The sequence below is a fragment of the Artemia sp. Qi Xiang Cuo genome, chromosome 15 (assembly GCF_049724085.1).
Source record: "Artemia sp. Qi Xiang Cuo chromosome 15, ASM4972408v1, whole genome shotgun sequence".
In the NCBI taxonomy this organism is placed as follows: domain Eukaryota; kingdom Metazoa; phylum Arthropoda; class Branchiopoda; order Anostraca; family Artemiidae; genus Artemia; species Artemia sp. Qi Xiang Cuo.
Window position 1 is genome coordinate 39,042,015 of NC_142808.1, and position 18,967 is coordinate 39,060,981.

At 34.7% G+C, this 18,967-nt stretch overlaps 1 protein-coding gene across 3 annotated transcripts in view; it reads right to left on the minus strand.

Moving 5' to 3' along the window:
- The window catches only part of LOC148943665 (zwei Ig domain protein zig-8-like), a 314,535-nt gene that overhangs the window by 248,524 nt on the left and 47,044 nt on the right, over positions 1 to 18,967 (minus strand). Inside the window, exon 1 of one of the 3 annotated variants that reach the window (XM_089101898.1) lies at positions 15,536 to 15,557. The exons of the other annotated variants lie outside the window; for them this stretch is intronic. The gene's annotated coding sequence lies outside the window, so the exon portion shown is untranslated. Of the gene's footprint in view, positions 1 to 15,535; positions 15,558 to 18,967 lie in introns of those variants that run through there. 3 annotated transcript variants of the gene reach the window in all.

The following is an 18,967-nucleotide window of genomic DNA, read 5'->3' on the forward strand; positions in this document are numbered from 1 at the left end:
CGGTGATAAGCCCCTTCAAGTTTAGGACTTTTAGATTCTTCTACATTGAAAAGTAGAATCCTAGGGTCACACTTTTGAATTAAAACTTCATTCGTAGGTGAGTTACCCTTTACGTAGAGTGCTTCAACTTCGAAAAAGCTACAAATTTCATTGAGTTCCTTCTTAATATTTCTGAGTTCCTGACCACTTATATTAAGCGGTTTAATGACTTTATCGTAGAATCCCAGTCTGCTTATATGACATAATTAGTACTCCACAAGCTTTTATCATACTCAAACATATTATAGTTGACTATCCAATGATAACAGTCAATTTCTTCGAGTTTCATAGACAATAATAAAACTGCACATTCAAATATAACACCACAAGATGATTTTTTCATACCGATAAATTCTGTGTCATACAGTCCTATCATCTTGGAAGCTATTAATGTAGTTGATAAGTAGAGAAGTACTTCATCAAACTTTTATACTTTTGCTCAAGGTTGAATGGAGTTATGGCTAGGGGGATGAGTCCTAAAACCATCTGAATTCATTGTGGGGAGGAGTCATAAAACCCTTAGAATTCATTGCGGGGAGGAGTCATAGAACTCTCGGTATCTATTGTATAAAATGAAGTCTGGAAATTACATTTTTTTTTTAATTTCTGTATTGTGTATCCAATAGGTGAATTCAAGAAAGAGTTTGCTACTTACTTACTTACAATTTTTTCATCATGACAAATCCGACAACGGATGATGATAGAGAATTTATTCATTCTAATAGATAGATTTTGTCAATGTTATCGGACGTATCCGACATATTATATCGATAAAGAATGTTAATAAAGAATTTGTTCAATTTGATACTTAAATTATGTCAGTGTTATCAAAAGTATCTGTCAATTGACATTGATAAAGAATTTATTCACTCTGATACTTTGATTTTGTCAATGCTATTCCAAGTATCTCTCAATAGATGTTGATAGAGAATTTATTCATTCTTATACTTATATTTTCTCTGTGTTAACCTATCTATCTGATATATGATGTATGCAAATTCCTTTTCTTACATCTCCGATGTTTTAATAGGCATTCTAAACGTTTGATATGCTAGCTTACTCTAGAAATAATGAATACATAACAATGTAATGCATAATATATTTTTAATGAAGTAATATCATGTAGAATATTAATACACAAAATATATATTATTATACATTATTAATATCAATGAACAACTTTGGACATTTTGAGCCTGTTCCATAAAATGGTTCACCATGTTCTCTCTTGATACTATAGCTATTTTCTCTCTTAGTTCGTAATCAGTAGAATAATCATTATTCCATTTTGACTCATACACAATTTTTAAAGGTGTGTCATCGACTGGCTCAATATACTTTTCGTCTTTTGTATTATTTGGTTCATTGACTGTTTGATCAATGGCAGTAACGTTTGCTGGTACTTTGTTTTTCATCGATTCATCTTTATATTCCTTAGTGATATTTTCTGCCAATGGCCTTTTTATTTTTCTGGCAATTTCACTGTCTATTATCACACTATTTTTACACAGGTAACAGTTCCGGCACGTAGACAAGATATTGTTTATGATATTAGTAAAAGAGTGAGCCTTTCTTTTCGTCTTTGCTTTCATTTGAATGCTAATACTCGAAAGCTGACGATATGGTTTAACACTGGGTAACATGTTACCACAAGCACTAGCAAGAAGATGCCCCTCTTCATCAACTATTATTTCTATGTTGGAATTTCCTTTCAGTTAGATCATCCCCGGGGATCTCAATCTCGCATATCCACCATCATAAGAGTTGAACTTTTTTGGTACTCCAAAGAAATTCAATTCCTTACTGTCATGACAATGCACACATACGTTTCCGATAGTGCTACCACTTGCACTTATTTCATAGTTTAAATACTTCTCCTTGTCAGCATGCAATGCTACAATAACACTATCATGTGAACAAACTTTCTTAATATGCTTCATCTTCACTTTTTAGAGATATTAGTTATGTGTTTATCGTTCCACTGTGTAAAATATACTGATTTAATACACGCAATAAACTAGGTAGTGTCAATAACCGGCCATAGAGTAACAGTGGGAAAGCCGCATCGTGTCTCTGGGCAAGCATAGAGTGCAATTGTTAGAGCCATAAACATATTTCATGTCATTTTAAGGTACGTAAAAAAAATTGAATAATTTCGAAGTCCAAAAAGAATTTAGTCTAATAAAAAAAAATTCAAGAAAGAAAAATGGGGGGAGTGGGTGGGAGAGCCACATCGTGTCTCTGGGCAAACATAGAGTACAATTGTTAGAGCCATAAGCATATTTTATGTCATTTTAAGATACGTAAACAAAAAAAAGTTGAATAATTTCGAAGTCCAAAAAGAATTTAGTCCAATAAAAAAAATTCAAAAAAAAAAATAAATAAAAATAAAACACGCCATGCTGAATGTGCTTCAAAAACCCATCTGGTTGAAAACATGTTTGTTATCGTTAACCATTTCCATAGATTCATATTGTTCCAAATTTATAATAAATATCTCGCTTTTTCCAATGTGCAGGAACCAGTGGGAAATCCCCGCTCGTACTGCTCTTTTTTGCAATATGCACGTCAAACTGTAGTGTATACCATGTGAGGGAGTACTGACTCTCTTTGAAAAGGTGTAGAGCATCCATAGAAATGATACTTACTACTCTACTAACATTGTACTTTACTTAGACAGCGTTATTGCGCTGCCTATGATTTATAGCTCGTTTGAAATTAACAAAAATACTTTAGCGTAAAGGGTGAGGTATTGGAACGAGGGAACGAACCCCATCATATACGTAATAGTTTTTGTTCGTTTTAATTTTAATTTTACTCCTTACTTTCAGTTGAAAAAACTGTTATTTTTTTATTTAGTTTTTTATTGTTTTTTTTAATAATGCTAAGAAATCCAGCACCCCCTTCATGGGAACTCTCTTCCCACATGAAATAATCATCCATTGAAATATCCTCCCACATAAACCAATCCCCTGACCCCCACCAGGGAAAACCCCACCTGAAAGTGTCTGTATACTTAACAATAACCAATACTATATGTAAACAATGGACAAAGTTCATGACCTGCAGCCCTTCCCCCGGGGACTGTGGGGGATTAAGTCGTCCTTAAAGACATAGTTATTAAATATTTCGACTATGTTGAACAATATGTCTATCTCAAAATTTTGATTCGGTGACTTTGGGAAAAAAATTATCGTGGGAGGGGGACTAGTTGCCCTGCATTTTTTTTGTCACTTAAAGAGAACACTAGAAATTTTAATTACTGTTCTAATGAGCACTGCAGCGAAATTATAGGACCATTGGGTTGATACGCTCACCTCTGGGGAAAAAAAACAAACGAAAAAACAAATAAACACGTATCTGTGATCTTTCTTCTGGCAAAAAATACAAAATTCCACATTTGTTTGTATAGGAGCTTAAAGCCTCTACACTAGGGTTCTTAGATACGCTGAATCTATTGCTGTGATTTTCATTAAGTTGTTGTGACTTTTAGGGGGTGTTTCCCCCTTTTTCAAAAATAGGGTATCTCAGGCTCGTAACTTTTGATAAGTAGGACTAAACTTGATGAAACTTATATATTGAAAATCAGCATAAAAATAAGATTCTGTTGATGTATTTATTAGTATCAAAATTGGTATTTTTTTTAGAGTTTCGGTTATTATTGAGCCGGGTCACTCCTTACTTACAATTCTTTACCACGAACTGTTTGATTATTCCATATATGAAAGGGGCTGTCCCCTCCTCAGCGCCTCGCTCTTTATGCTAGAGTTTCTTATTGTTTTAAGAAGTAAAGTTATGACTTAGAATCAAACTTTTTTGAAAAGAGTTGAGGAGGGGGCAGCCCCTTTCATATCCGGAGTAATTTCTGTTCGTTTTAATTTTTAATGTCGCTCCTTACTTTCAGTTAAAAAAACTTGTTTTTTTTTGTTTAATTTATGAATGTTTTGAATTAATGCAGGTTATGAATTTGGCTCAACGTACATGAATAATTTAAAACGAAATTTGCATATTATTTTGCAAAAAACAGACAACACAGAAATTGGTCGATAGTTAGCCATATTTCTGTACTTAAAAAATTTTCTTTATAATTACTTTTTAACTTACTGAGAAATTCCTTCTTTACAGAAAGGACTGAAGATAGTGTTGGAGGTATAGACTTATTAGAACTAGACTTGCAACAAACAGAATATTAAACCACTTGTTAAATAGACTCTATCACATGAACTATGTTAAACTTTTTAATTCGTGCTCTTTAAAATCCGTGCTTACTTTTTGTTCTATCTTAAATTTTACTCCTGTGAGAATGGTTTCGTTCATGAGCTGACCATTGCCTGTTCCCAGATCATTGTCTGAATTTATCTACAACTGGAATTTAGGAAGAGAGACATACAGCTTCAGCAGAAATTGTAAGAAAATCGCCCGCATTTTCTTTCTTTCATTTAAAAATTGAGTCATTGTCAATTTAGCAGGTGCCACACAGAGGCAAAGGTGAAATTTGCGATGATAAAAAGGTGAAAAAAGCCAAGATATCTGGCCCCACTTCCACGGAAAAATCCCCCTCCCCACGGAATTATCATTTTGGCAATTCAATCCTGGTGAAAACTTACCCCAGAAAATTACCCTTAACATCTCCACTCGTAAAATTGAATCTGTAAAGAGCAATAAAGACATCTAAAGAATTTTCCTATAGAAATTCTAGCAAATTCCCCCAGCGTACAATTTCCACTGAGAAGTTCACCCCCTGGAAACTTCCCTCTCCATGAAAACATCTCCCCGTGCAAAATCCTCCCAGGAGAAAATTCGTCCTCTTGTCCCCGCCCTGAATATGTATACATACTTCCAAGTAACAAATGGTGTATATAAGCAATGGACAAATGTTGTAATTTAAAGACCTGTCCCCTGGGGCTGTGGTGGGTCAAGTTATCTCCAAAAACAAAGTTATTGGTCCTTTCAACTATGCTGAACAATTAGCTATCTTAAAATTTTTATCCGACGATTTTGGGAAAAACGTGGCGGGGGATGGGGCCTAATTGCCCTCCATTATTTTTGTCACTTAAAAAGGGAACTAGAACTTTTTATTTCCGTTAGAAAGAGCCCTCTCCCGACGTTCTAGGCCCACTGGGTCGGCCTCAAACTTGGTAAAAAACAAACAAAAAAATAAACACACACACACACACACAAAAAAAAAAAAAAAAAAATAAACACTCATCCATGATCTTTCTTCAGGCAAAAATTACGAAATTCCACATTTTTGCAGATAGCAGTTTGTATCTTGTACAAGAAGGTTCTTTGATACGCTAAATCTGATGGTGTGATTTTCATTAAAATCTTATGACTTCTAGGGGGTCTTTCCCCCTTTTTTCATAAATCAGACAAATTTTCTCAGGCTCGTAACTTTTGATGAGTAAGACAAATTTATATGTTTTTAACAAAACATATAAATTTGGAATCAGTATAATAAGCAAATTCTTTTGATATATCTATTTGTATTGAAATTCCATTTTTTTTAGCTTCGGTTACTATTGAGCCGGGTCACTCCTTACTTACAGTTCGATACCACAAACTGTTGTATTTTGTATATATTTTTTTTATTGATTAAATGGTAGTTGTTAAATTTGTATTTTTTTTTTCTTGCAAGGATTCATTCTACAGCTAATTTTAATTGAAAAAGATCTCCTCTCATCCCATATAAGCAATGAATGGAGACCTAAGATAATTGAGTGCATATTTGAACTCGTTTGCTTGCTTTTCTCCTAGATCTGCTCCATCGCTTAAGAAATCAAACTCATTTTCTTCCTAAGTTCTTGTTAATTCGTGCGAGGAATAGGGGAAAGTTTTGTAGCTGCTGACAAAGCTTTCTTGAATATTCTACAGACATCAGTAAAGTAGGCCTATGAAAGCAAACTTTGATGAAAATTGTTTTGATCGAAATGGGAGAAAAGCCAAACCTTTTGTATTGATTCAGACTTTCATACTTGGATGTATCAATACTGAACGCTGTTCTTTAGATAGATTTATTCTTTATTCGAATCTATAATTAAAAATCTGGTTTAGGAAAAAATTAATCGAAATGAAAGTAATGAGCGGCATTAAAACTTAAAATGAACAAAAATAATTCGACATATGAGAGGGGGGGCTTGTGTCCCTTAAACGATCTGTTTTTTGCGCTAAAGTTTCTACATATAGTAGGAGGATACGAAAGTCTATGCTTATTTTAACTTTTAATATCGCCCTTTACTGATGTTGGAAAAAAAGTCTCACAATTTAATATTCTATCGTTTTTAACATCATATACATGGATTTTTCAATTCACCACTGCTTGAATTTAAGAATAATAACTTAAGAAGGTATTTAAAACTGCATTTCTTATAATATTTCAAAGGTTGGGGGGTATGGAAAGTCAAATGAAATTCTATTCTATAATTATAGTGTTTTAAGAGAAGTTCTTCGGAAATATTTTTTTCTGAGGTGATGCCTCTCTAGCCCATATTCTTTCTGTACAGATAAGTATGTGAATGTAGTGCGACTGAAAATGTCTCGACAAACCAAAAGGGATTTTCACCGTCCCCCACCCCTTCCCCTCACTGATCTTGAGAACTTGATCCAAGTATCACCCTTCACATGTTTGTATTACTCCCCCCAAATTTATTTGAAGGACTATATCATTCCTAAAAGTAATAATTTACATTAACCATTAGTTCTTATGGGCAGAATCAAACAGTTTTTGGTAACGAACTGTAAGTAAGGAGCGACCCGGCTCAATAGTAACCAAAACTCCAAAAAACAGAATATTTTTGTCAATAGACATTTCAAAGAAGTCAGACATTTAGGTTGATTTCAAATATATAAGTTTCATCAAGTTTGGTCTTACCCATTAAAAGTTATGCGCCTGAGAAAATTTGACTTATTTTCGAAAAAAGGGAGAACCAACCTCTAAAAGTCATAGAACTTTAATGAAAATCGCAACAACGGATTCACCGTATCAGAGAACCCTACTGTAGAAGTTTCAAGCTCCTATCTGCAAAAATGTGGAATTTTGTATTTTTTGTCAGAAGAAAGATCACGGATGCGTGTTTATTTATTTATTTTATTTTATTTTATTTTTTTCCCAGGGGTGATCGTATTGATCCAGTAGTCCTAGAATATCGTTAGAGGGCTCAAAAGAACGGAAATTAAAAGTTCTAGTGCCCTTTTTAAGTGACCAAAAAAATTGGAGGGCCACTTGGCCCCCTCCCACGCTCGTTTTTTTTCCCTGAAGTCACCCAATTAAAATTTTGAGATAGCAATTTTGTTCAGCATAGTAAAAAATCTAATAAATATGTCTTTTAGGATGACTTAATCCCCTACAGTCCCCAGGGGAAGGGCTGCAAGTTATGAACTTTGCCCATTGTTTACATATTGTATTGGTTATTGGGAAGTATACAGACATTTTCAGAGGGGATTTTTCAGGAAGAGTTTTTTTCTGGTGGGGGGGGGGGATGGAAAAGGAGGTTACTCGGGAGAATCTTTCCGTGGAGGATGTTTCCTTGGGGTAAGGGACATTTCTATAAAGGGGAGGCCGGATTTCCCACTATTATTTAAAAAACGATCAGAAATTAAATAAAAAAAACAAACAAGTTTTTTTAACTGAAAGTAAGAAGCAACATTAGAACTTAAAACGAGTAGAGTGCTAACTTATACTTCTATGACTCTGTGTTCCTTCCTGTGTTATTCTACGACTCTATGTTTCTTCCTATGCTATTTGCTTGGTTTACGCTCCTTGGCACCTTTCCAGGGTATGTACTTATAGATTTGGGTGGATTATGTTCCTTCCTATGCTATTCTAAGGGTTTATGTTCCTTCCTATGCTATTCTAAGGGTTTATGTTCCCTCCCATGCTATTCTAAGGGTTTATGTTCCTTCCTATGCTATTCCAGGAGCTTATGTTCCCCCCCCATTCTATTCTAAGGGTTTATGTTCCCTCCCCCATGCTATTCTAAGGGTTTATGTTCCTTCGTATGCTATTCTAAGGGACCTCTACACGTGATTAAAAACGTTTTGCTTATGTCCCCTTGGTACCTTTCCAAACGAGCGGGGATTCCCCACTGGTTCCTACAATCAGAATTGTTTGATTGACATTTACAAAAAGGGATAAGGGATTCGTGAATTGGACTGTACGAATGATCTTATTTGAGTAATAGGGAAAAAACAGAGCTAGATAACATTTGCGAATTGGATTGTATGAAGATGGAGAAAAAAAGGGTTAAAGTGATTAGCAGCTAAGGTAACCCTAAAGAGCATGTTAATTCATACCTTATTTATTATAAATTTGGAACAATATCTATCTATGAAAATGGTTAAGGATGATAAAATGGTCTTATGACTTGACCTAGCTTTACTTCTTCGATGTGTTCCGTATAATACACAAGTGGTGTTTGAACAGTGTTGTCAATTTAAGATAGAGTCTGACGTTATAGTATACTAAAAAGTTGATACTAAGAAAGATGTAGATGGCAAGAAAAGAATTTTAATAAAGAAATTCAGAACAAACCTTAGAAATCCTTGCAAATCAAGTAGTAAGGTGTCTGTGAGTACGAACCATCAAGGATCATAAGCACCCACGATCCTAACCACCAGGGACCTCAACCCCCCAAAGGTCCCCTTATCTCCAAACTTGAAGGGGCACCCCCTCCCCCCCCCTCCAACTTTTTGGCCCCCTCCCCTCAATTTTTTTTTGGATTTTTTTCTTTTTTTTGGCATTTGACATTTTTCTCTGATAACAAGTATCATTCATTGCGATCGTAGCTTTCAAATGTGAAGCTCAAGTCCATTTATGGATCGAAAAATAAAAGTATTTCTGTAAAATCTGAGCAAATTAGGGTTTTTGACCGTAAACTATAGCTTTTCTTAATAAAATTATGGAAAATACAATTATCTGGTTCAAATGTGAAGCTTAAGTCCATTTTTGGATCGAAAAATAAAACTATTTCTGTAAAATCCGAGCTAATAAGGGTTTCGTAAACTCTAGTTTTTTGTCAGAAAATTATGGAAAATAAAATTTTCTGGCTCAAATGTAAAACGTAGGTCCTTTTTGGATCGAAAAATAAAACTATTTACCTAAAATCTGAGCTAATAAGGGTTTTTGACCGTAAACTATAGTTTTTGTAAGAAAATTATGGAAAATACAATTCGTTGGCTCATAGGTGAAACTTCAGTCCAGTTTTGGATCGAAAAATAAACTATTTCCGTAAAATCTGAGATAATAAGTGTTTTTGACCTTAAATTCTAGTTTTTTGTAAGAAAATTATGGAAAATACAATTTTCTGGTTCAAATGTGAAACTTAAGTCCATTTATGGATAAAAAAATAAAACTATTTCCGTAAAATCTGAGCTAATTAGGGTTTTTGACCGTAAACTATAGTTTTATGTAAGAAAATTATGGAAAATACAACTCTGGTTCAAATGTGAAACTTAAGTCCATTTTTGGATCAAAAAAATAAACTATTTCTGTAAAATCTGAGTTAATAAGGGTTTTTGACCGTAAACTCTAGTTTTTTTGTAAGAAAATTATGGAAAATACAATTCTCTGGTTCAAATGTGAAACGTAAGTACTTTTTTGGATCGAAAAATAAAACTTTTTCCGTAAAATCTGAGTTAATAAGGGTTTTTGACTGTAAACTCTTGTTTTTTGTAAGAAAATTATGGAAAATACAATTCGTTGGCTCATAGCTGAAACTTCAGTCCATTTTTGGATTGAAAAATAAACTAGTTCTATAAAATCTGAGCTAATAAGTGCTTTTGACCTTAAACTCTATTTTTTTGTACGAAAATAATGGAAAATTCAGATCTTTGGTTGAAATCTGAAACTTAGGTCCAGTTATGGATCGAAATATAAACTATTTCTGTAAAATCTGAGATAATAATGGTTTTTTACCGTAAAATCTAGTTTTTTGTAAGAAAATTATGGAAAATACAATTCTCTGATTCAAATTTGAAACTTAAGTCCAGTTTTGGATCGAAAAATAAACTATATCACTAAAATCTAAGCTAATCGGGGTTTTTGACCATGAAGTATATTTTTTTGTAAGAAAATTATGGAAAATACAATTCGTTGGCTCATAGGTGAAACTTAAGTCCATTTTTCGTTAAGTCTCAGAGTGAATGAATAGTCGAAAGTGATTAGTGATATTATTTTTGGTGTTCTTGTTGTTTAGACCAGGGCACTTCGTATCGAAGGAGTTGTCGTGGGAACTTCGAAAGGGGCTCATTCGATTGAAAATAGAAAGGGCTGAGGCCATTTTTAATAGTCGAAAGTGATTGGAGGGCAACTAATTCCTCTTCCAATCCCACCCTCCCATTTGCCCATTATGTTGAAAAACTAAATGTTGCCTCAAAATTAAATCAAAATGCACTGTGATAATGCTAATTCTCAGCAGTATCCCGAGAACGACTGAGGGTATTATGTTCAAACTTTCGAGGCTACTTCTGCTCTTAAAATTTGACCAAATCAAAATAGTGTAAGTGCAACAAACTATCAAAGAAAGTAAACAGATTTTTTTGCGAATGGTATCAAGTTTTCCATTTCAGGTCAACTAGAGGAGGTATGAAATTAAGTTAAATAGTACTATTTGTGTCCAGATTTTTAAAACGGTGTATGTTGTTAAAAATTGCTGAAAATTTTTCTCCAGCATACAAATAGCTGGCCAAACTAAAAAGTTTTAAAAAAAAAAAAGATATAAAGTAATATTTTCTTTTTGTTTGAAAAAACTGTGTGAATATAAAGAAAATAGAAATTAATTTAAAAAACCTTTCCAATAAATCGGGAACTTCAAAGAAAAGTAAAGAACTCCATTAAACAAAAAATGACCAAAAATCAAATAAAATAATCTACCAAGCTCAAAACTATCACAAATCAGCATCGATAAATAAATGAAACCCAAAACGAACAGAAATTAAAATAAATAACCGAGTCAAACTCAAAACAATCAGAAATTAACATAAGTTGGGCGCAAAACCCCAATGCCTTCCCAAGGCCAGAACAAAAATTTCACTTTACTGAAAAAAAAAAATTTTACTTTTATAACTTTAATAAAACAAATAATTTTAACATTTTGTTTTCAGTATATGTATATTAAACTGACAATGCACATTTATTTGTATTTTTTCAGTAAAGTGCAAATTTTGTTCTGGCCTTGGGAAGGCATAGGGGTTTTGCACCCAACTTATGATTGACTTTAACCCAAGTGACCAGTCTTGTGTCTGCTCAACCTTGCTTTACGTGTGTGAACAGGCAAGGAAACAAAATGTCGAGGCTGTAGTGAAGTTTGATCAGCCCCTTTACTAGGAGGATATGACAATTGCGGACTCTGAGCCGACTGGAAGCTCTTTGAAAGACCTCACTATCTTACTTGGAGGATTTCAAGCTCGCATGAGCTTTTTGGGTTCAATCGGACACATTATGGAAGACACTAGATTAGAAGAAGTGCTTGAGCAAATTTACGCCAAGAATACAGTAAAGCATATCATGAGCGGGAAAGCACTATCTCGAGCAGTTCGTGCGCATAATATCATTGATGGAGCTCTTGCCATTTTGATACTTGACGACAAGTACAACTCGACGGAACCCAATGAAGATAGGGAATTTGAGACCCACGAGAATATTGATGAAGCTCTTGTGATCTTCGAGGGTCTTAATGCTGGTGAGGTCTCTATAGAAGATGTCAACTCGTGTGACGTCGTAACTAGTGCTGCTAACAAACTAAGAAAGAAGAAGGAGGAGCTAAGGGGCAATCGAACAGCATGCTTTGTGGTTTCAGTACATGGACATGGTGAAAGTGTTGCGCAATTTTACTAGAGCAGAAAGGTGCGGGAACTGAGATCTGTATTTAAATATCCTTAAACAGATACTTCCCTACTATGCGGCAGCAGGGCACAACCTGTACGCAAAGTCTGCCCATCCTCATATCCAGGCAATGGTTGACCTGAAAGAAGAAAATCCAGAGCTCTACTCAAGTTTTAAAATTGGTCAGTTTGTTATAAGGAGAAGTGATTGGTACTGGCCAGGATTGTCAGCGGATCTAGTCATTGAGCAAGCTCTAATGCGCAGTTTGAAGACAACAGGTGGACTAACTCGTGGATGGGGGATCACACAAACTCAGCTTCTAATATGGGCTTTTTCGATGCCGATCTGTGCTGAAGTAAATGCCTCAATGCAAGGTCTGACTATCCTGAGTTTCTCAACAAGTGATCAACACGTCGAAACGCTCTAGTGGCGGATGAAGAGAGATACTGATGACACGGAGGCGGTCCTATAATTTTTGCGAACCCTGATTCCGTTCAGAGAACACGGAGGGCTCCTCAACATCGTTACCGGTGTAACTGCATCAGCTAATGTAGATGCGGACTCCGTGAAAGAAATTGGAGCCCGAATTCTAGACGAAATGACTGGGAAGGCAGCTGATTCATACTCGCTCCGGAAGAAAGACAAGGCTGTTACAATGGCATCCAAATCAGCTGTTAACATCGATGGTGAACCGGTTCATGTAGATCAAGGCCTTCTGTTCCAGTGTTAAGCTACGGTGGTGAACCGGGATGAATTTAATCTTGGAGACCTTTTGTCGTATGAGCTTTATACGTATTCTCCATCCCTTTTTGGATCCTATGAAATTCTGCGTCCTGCCGACAAACCATCTCTGGCAAACGCAATTCGAAAGGCGTCAAGGGACCATTCAAATGAGTGCTTAAACTCGTGCCATTTTGTCGTTAACGGTGGCTGGCTGCTCCAGAAATTGATTTGGCAGCCCAATTCTACATTTGACTCTATTTGCAAAAGTTATGTCAAATAAGTCACCACTAGATCTAGGCAAGCTTCGGAAGTTTTTGATGGATATGACAATGGTCCTTCGACAAAAGGTATGGCTCACCTCAAACTTTCCAGGGGTAAACAGTGCCCAGTGGTAGAATTCACTGGTCCAACAAAGTTAACAAGAAAGAAAGAAGAGTTCTTGCAAAACTGCACAAACAAGCAGCGGATAATTCTAGCGATAGGAGAAAAATTGTCCTCAGCAGGTTGTTCGGTATAACATACCTCTGCTGACGCGGATGTCCTGATTGCAACCACAGCAATTCATAATGCATGAACTCAGTTGACATGTCTCATCGGCAACGACACTGACCTCCTTATCCTTCTCCTCTATCATGTTACTGTCACCCACCAATACCTCTATTTTAGATCCTAGATGAAGGCTTCAAACGAACATAAGCTATGGAATATTTCCTCCATAAAAGAAAAAGTAAACTATATGTGTCATGCAATTCTATTTCTGCACGCGTTCCTAGGCTAAGACACCAATTCAAGATTACAAGAAATTGGTAAATCAATCGGACTTTCATTGTACCGGTCCGATCCGTCTTTCCTTGAGGCTGCTAAGGTCTTTATGGACTCGAAGGCTACGAAAGAGGAGCTCATTGTAGCTGGTGAACAAGCTATTTTGAGAATTTATAAAGGAAAGCCTGGAGAAACTCTCGTGTCCTTAAGACATCGTCTGTTCTTGGCCATGCTCGCTTCCTCTTCCACATTTGTCTGCCCTGATCGGATGCCGCCCCCACTCTCAGCTGCGAAGTTCCATTCTTTTTGCGTGTATTTTTAGGTAATGGAATGGGAAAGCGAGGCTGCTGCGATGAAACCAAAAAACAGGGGATGGCGACCCTCTGCTGATAATTACATCCCAGTAATGACGGAGAAGAAACCAGCTCCCCAAAGTCTTCTTCAAATTATCCACTGCAAATGCAAATCAGGTTGCGATATGGACAGATGCACTTGCCGTAAGAATGGCATGCCCTGCACACTTGCTTGCAGAGAGTGCATGGGAAAAAGCTGTAATAACTCTGAACCAACATCTCTAGAAGAAGAAGAATTTTAGTTTTTTGCAATAACGGTGGTTGTGCTCTTTTGTAGTTCTCATTAATGAAATGATGATTCTCAATATTATGTGATCTAAGAATAATGATTATCAAAACTGTGATTTATATATAGACATGTTAATGTTTTTGTCTTCCAACTGTAAAAGAAGCCGATAATAAGAATGATTTTTCAAGTTTCTATGCGTGTATGCCTATAGTTTCCCTTTTTCTGCAGTCTGGTCTTCACACGGTTGATTCTCATCGGATAACCAGGTTTCCAACGATTAGCGAAGCAACAAAGAGTGGGGTACTTCTGTGCTCCTTTAAATTGCCGTTCAAGATTTTCCTGTGTTGCTGTTTGAAGTATTTCAGGCTTCCGTTGATCTGATCTTTCTAACACTTCAGAAGAAAAGCTATTTCCTTTATTTTTGCAATGGAGTTATTAAAATCTTATTTATAGTTTAATATAAGTTAAAGCCGTGTTACAATAAAAGTAACATCATTTTCAGTTTCAGTGAGTTGACTTATACATGAATCGAGTCTCCGAACGTACCTAATTAACAAAATTCGAAAAAAGGATTTTTCACCCCTTTTAAGCAGCCCCAGAAGGTTTTCCCGACGGGCAATTTTAGCGTATTTTGGATATGTTGTTTTGAAAATTTTTTTTGAACATTTTACTGTAAACAAAGCCTCCCAAATGTCAAAAATGAAAAAAACTATTTTTTCGCCCTCTTCCACCCCCTTTAAGAAGCCCCAGGGGGTTTTCCCGGCAGGTGATTTTATTGGATTTTGGATATGTTGTTCAGCGATTTTTTTGAACATTTTAACGTAAAAAAAACTTCCTAAATGTCAAAAATGAAAAAACGTAATATTTCGCCCCCTTCCACTCCCTTTAAGCAACCACAGAAGGTTATCCCGGTGAGCGATTTTAGCGGATTTTGGATATGTTGTTCAGCGATTTTTTTTGAACATTTTGGTGTAAAAAACCTTTTTGCTGCAATTTTGTCCGGGTCGACCCACTTTTCTCCGTACTTTTACTGGACTATAGGGCTGATAACCCCCATGCCTACTCAAGACAAGAACATAAATTGCGCTTTACTGAAAACAAAATATATTTGAAATGTTTTCACTTTTTTTTACTTAAATAAATAAAAAACTTTTTTTTTACTCAATTCTTTTTTTTATTTTAAGGAATAAATATCAGTATAGGTAGATTAAACTGACAATCCACGGTCATTTTTTTATTTTTATTATTTTTTTTCTGTAAAGATTAAGTTATGTTCTGGTCTTGAGAAGGCATGGGGGTTGTCAGCCCTATTAATAATGTTAATTTTTGCTCGTTTTGAGTTTAATTAGGCTGTTTAATAGAGCTCTTTACTTTTCTTTGAAAACGTATTCGGTGGAAGAAGTTTTTTAATTTAATACGAAAATATGACACCGTCATTCAGCCAGGGGGCTGCCCCCCGCCCCCCTTGCCCCTTCCTTATGGGCGCCCATTTATAGTGAGTCTTCACATACGTTTAATAATTATTGAGAGAGAGAGAGAGAGAGAGAGAGAGAGAGAGAGAGAGAGAGAGAGAGAGAGAAATAATTTATTAACCAAAATAACGCTTACATAATATTTAAACAATCATCGAGGAAACTCATTGGGTTGTATATGACGGCTGTTTCCATCTTTATAATCTACTAATATATATTCACACTGCATCTATAAATCAAAATCACAAAAAAAAGTATTGAAAATATAAATACTTTTATTATTTTTTTTTATAGGGGAAGAGCTGACCACTATTAGTTTGATATTAAAAATAAACGGCTTTGTGTTGATGAAAAGAAAAAAAAACTTTATTGTCCCATTTAAAGTTCAATGAAATTAAAAGCTTGATAACAGCCCAGATTTCCAATAGAAAAAAAATCTATAAGTTTACTCTTCGTTTTTCCAAAGAAATAGGACTGGATATTAGTAGGGAGGCCATTTCGACTCCTGGACGAACACCTTACTGCCATCTATAATCAAGTCTAATGCTGACAGGACATAATTTATATATGGTTTATTGATCCACGAAGGGGAGAGAATTTCTGAGAAATTGATTTTCATAATCGAGGGGAACTAGATTTCTGAGAAATTGATTACATAATCGGCGGGGAATTATTGATCAACGAAGGGGAATTAAGAAACAATATGGCTTCTTTGGTTTTTAGGTGTGAGAGATAAATGGTCTTTAGTGAGTGAGATAAATTAATATTCTATTTTTAAATATGGCTTCTCTGGTTTTTAGGGTTAGTGATAAATTCGGGAATTAATATTCTATCGAAGCCATAATAGTGTAAGTAGGAACACCTTAGATATTTTTTCAGAAATTCAAGACAGATTGAATATATTTTACGTTGGAAATGGTTTCCTGAGAATTTCAAATGTGACAGCGCAGGGATGTCGAAACAAAGGAACACACAGAAACTACTTTTAAGGGATTATTTGGGCGAAACAGTTTGAGACATTTGAAGATGATTTGGGCGAAACAGTTTGAGACATTTTATAAGATGATTTGGGCCATTCTCGACTGTGTTCAGTATAATACACAAGTTCTATTTGAACAGTGTTGTAAGGTCCCCTATACCAACCCCAAAGGGTCCCCCGGGCCCCCAAAGAGCCCCCTCCCCTCCCTACCCTACCCCTCCCTTCCCCTGTCCTTCTCTCCTCCGCTCCCCCTCCCCTCCTTCCCCTCCCCTCCTTCTCCTCCCCCTCCCCTTCCCCCACTTTTTTTAAAATACTTTTTTGAATTTTTTTTAACATAGCATTTTTTCAACCCCTTCACTAGTTCAGAGGTTTAGTTTGATATTAGCTTACAGTTTTAGTTAGAGTTATAGTTTAGTTTAGTTGTGGTTCAGAGTCTAGAGTTTCAAGTTGGACTCTCAGCACTTAGAGTTTTAGTTAGAGTTATATTTTATTTTAATTTTAGTTAAGTGTTTTCGGACTTGTAGTTTAGTTTTAGCTAAACGTTTTAGTTTAGAATTTTAGCCTAGAGTCTTAGCTTAGAGTTTTTCATTGCACTTTTACTTTAGTATAGTATTAGTTAAGAGTTTTAGTTTAGAGATGTAGTTTAGTTTTAGTAAAGTATTAGTTAAGAGTTTTAGTTTAGAATTGTAGTTTGGTTTTAGTAAAGAGTTTTAGTTTAGAGTTGTAGTTTAGTTTTAGTTGAGAGTTTAGAGTTTTAGCTTAGTCTTAGCTTAGAGTTTTAGTTAGAGTTATAGTTTGGTTTAGTTTTAGTTAAGAGTTTAGACTTTTAGCCTAGAGTCTTAACATAAATTTTTAGTTAGAGTTGAAGTTTAGTTTAGTTATAGTAGGCTTTTTTATATCTTTTCAGAACAAGTTCCTTTCTTAATGTCCCTATTAAACCAATTTTACAACTTGAAGTAATCATCCTTTTCACCCACAACTTTACTTTATGGCTTTTTGAATACCCCAACACCAAGCAATACTTTCAAAAGGCTTTTTTTTATATATTTTCAGAACAAATTATTTTCTTAATGTCACCCCTAAACCAATGTTACAACTTTAAGTACTCATTCTTTTAACCCACATCTCTACTTTATGGTTTTTTGAATACCCCAACACAAAGCAATACTTTGAAAAGGCTTTTTTAATATCTTTTCAGAAGTACTCATTCCTTTCAGCCACAACTCTACATTATGGCTTTTTGAATACCCAAACACCAAGAAATACTTTCAAAAGGCTTTTTTATATCTTTTCAGAACAAGTTCTTTTCTTAATGTCCCACCTAAACCAAATTTACAACTTGACGTACTCATTCTTTTCACCCACAACTCTACTTTATGGCTTTGTGAATACCCCAACACCAAGTAATACTTTCAAAAGGCTTTTTTATATCTTTTCAGTACAAGTTCTTGTCTTAATGTCCCCCCTAAACCCATTTTAAAACTTGAAGTACTCATTCTTTTCACCCACAACTCTACTTTATGGCTTTTTGAATACCCCAACACCAAGCAAACTTTCAAAAGGCTTTTTTATATGTTTTCAGAACAAGTTCTGTTCTTAATGTCCCTCCTAAACCAATTTTAAAAGTACTCATCCTTTTCGCACACAACTTTACTTTATGGCTTTTCAAATATTATTAATAAATCACATATATTTTAAACATGAGCGTTCTTATTTTCGAAAGCTAAAACACAACTTCATTAAAAAATCAAATATTATTAATAAAATCACATGTATTTTAAATGTGGGCATTAAAGTAACAACATTCTTCTTTAATACCACCAAATGTTTACTGAACACACGCAATTTTCTCTTAGAAATAATATTTTTCATCAATGATAACACATTTTCGTTTCGAACTAGCAAGTTTTCTGCCAAAGATACCAAATTTTTTCTTAGAAGTAAAATTTTTTTGTTTGTGATAACAACTTTTCTGTCAGAAGTAGGAAGTTATGCTTAAAACTAAAAAACCTTCTCATCAAAGTAAAAACATTTTACCTTAAAACTAATATACTTTTACTGAACACACACAAATTTCTCTTAGAAATAATATTTTTCATCAGTGATAACACTTATTCTGTTCGAACTAGTAAGTTTTCTACTTAAGATACCAAATTTTCTCTTAGAAGTAACAATTTTTGATTGTGATAATAACTTTTCTGTCAGAAATAGCACGTTTTGCTTAACATTAACAAATTTTCTCATCAAAGTAATAATATTTTACCTTAAAACTAACATACTCATACTTAATACACACAAATTTCTCTTAGAAATAATATTTTTCATCAGTGATAACACGTTTTCTGATCGAAGTAGCAAGTTTTCTGTCAAAGATACCAATTTTTTTCTTAGAAGTAACTTTTCTTTGATTGTGATAACAACTCTTCTGTCAGAAGTAGCAAGTTTTGCTTAACACTAACAAATCTTCTCATCAAAGTAACAACATTCTTCCTTAATACTACCAAACGTTTACTTAACACTAACAGATTTTCTCTTCGAATCATCAAATTTTTCTTAATACTAACATACTTTTACTTAAACACTAAAATT